This window comes from Myotis brandtii, unplaced genomic scaffold (genome assembly GCF_000412655.1).
Source record: "Myotis brandtii unplaced genomic scaffold, ASM41265v1 C42608330, whole genome shotgun sequence".
NCBI classification, from domain to species: domain Eukaryota; kingdom Metazoa; phylum Chordata; class Mammalia; order Chiroptera; family Vespertilionidae; genus Myotis; species Myotis brandtii.
Window position 1 is genome coordinate 1 of NW_005326132.1, and position 1,797 is coordinate 1,797.

Consider the following 1,797-nt stretch of genomic DNA (forward strand, 5'->3'; position numbering starts at 1 on the left):
GCTGGTGGGGAGGGTGCTCCTGTTGGGGGTGCACGTGGCTCACAGAAGCTGCGTCTTGGGGGGCTGCTCTGGGACCCTACGAGCTGGACTTTGACCCTACCCTGCACCATGCCTCCTGCTCACAGGACCCATCTGTATGGTGCTGTCTATGAGAAACCCAAGTTCATCCCCACAGCCAAAGGGAAGTTGGTCCAAGTCGGGGGTGAGTTCCTGGAGCAGGTATTGACCCAGCGCTGGGCACACCTGCGACCTCCAGACACATGTCCCTCCTGTGGGCGTGGTGACCCCCATATTCCATTCCTCTCACCCCCCGGGGGTTGGGCAGGTTCAGCACAATCTGGTGGGAGGCATCTCAGAGTGAAGAGCCCCAGCCACCAGCGGGGTGACACCCGCACCGTCTCTGAAACTCATCCTGAGTGACCGGGACTCTGTCTACAGCCAGGACCAGACCCTTGGGGAAACCCCTGGGGCCAGAGCACTAGCCCAGCTGCCCGAGCTAACCCCGTGCAGGGTCTGCTGCCTCAGCCCATTTCAAATGCCTCGTTTATGTTTTCCCTTCTTCCCTCAACCTTTCGGGCCCCTGCCCTCCCGGCCCATCCTCCTGCCTTAAGGGGTCAGTCCCTCACCCCAGTGCTGGCCGGGCGGGCGCGAGGGTCCGCCCCCAGGTGGGCGAGCCTTGTGGAGAAGCCCTGTGCCCACAGCTTGCTCAGGAGTCCCACGTGTTCACGACCAAGGGCGGGTCTGCGAGGCCTGGTGAGGGGCAGCCGCAGTGTCTGTCTCCACAGACGCCTGCAAGGTGGCGCGGGTGGCTGTGAGCCCGGCCGCCTTGTCTGGCCTGGTGGCCAGCGCCCAGCAGTTCCGGGAGCAGAGCCAGGCTGAGGTGTGCAGCAGGGACAGAGCCCTGATCTTCGGCCTGGTGAGGCCCCAGCCCAAGCCCAGCTGTCAGGGCTGCCACACTGTCAGGGGACCGGGACCCCCGCCTGGCCGCAGTAAGGGGGGGAGCTGGACAGGGACCCCCTCAGCGGGTACGGGGCACCGACCAGGCACTGCGGGACACCCAGGCCGGCCTCCCTGCTGGACAGGGGCCAACTCTTCTTTGAATTCCTGAGCCCAGTCTGGTGCAGACACCTCCATGCTGTGAGCAGAGGATCCCCGTGGGGCCGGGGGTGCCCAAGAGGGGTGCTCTCAGAGGGGTGGCGGGAGAAACTGACCATCACTGAGCGTGGTCTGTGGGGCCCAAGGACGCTGGTGCCGAGGCAGGTGGTGGGTCCAAGGCGCTTCATGTGCTGCTGAGCTGGGCCCTGGCCACCAGGCTGCCTCCGGAGTGGCCTGTCCCTGCGGGTCCCCACACAGTGGGGTTGGCCCCTCTGCTCTAACCAGATGCATCCCATGTGGTCCCCTGGCACCTTCTGATCATGGGCTGTCTGGCTTTGGACAGAAATCAGAAGGCGCGAACCCTGAAAGGCAGAGGTACCCTCTCCTGAGACTCAGCGACATCCTGAAGGCCACGGAGGACTACCTGCGCCCGCTGCTCTCGCTGCTCCGCAGCCCGGAGCCCAGGTCCCGCGCCGGGTGCTCTCTGGGCGTCAGGGCCTGAGCTCTGCACACCCAGTGGGGCTGAGCCACACCCCTCTTCCTCTGCTCCCGCTCCCACGGGACACCCTGTGCTTCCTGAGGGTCTCTGCACCCCCAGAATGCCTGCACCCCCAGAATGCCCGGCTCTGTCCCACCTGCCGTCTGCCATTGGGAAGAAGTCCCGCTCCTCTCACACCGTCTGCTGGGGTGTGGGCGGGACAG

At 65.6% G+C, this 1,797-nt stretch overlaps 1 long non-coding RNA gene across 1 annotated transcript; it reads left to right on the forward strand.

Annotated features, from left to right (window-relative positions):
* Positions 1 to 118: 118 nt before the first annotated feature.
* On the forward strand, positions 119 to 1,763 carry LOC102260230. The gene is made up of 3 exons (XR_312976.2): positions 119 to 202; positions 786 to 916; positions 1,439 to 1,763. It is a non-coding gene; the product is annotated as an uncharacterized LOC102260230 (long non-coding RNA).
* The last annotated feature ends 34 nt before the right edge of the window (positions 1,764 to 1,797 follow it).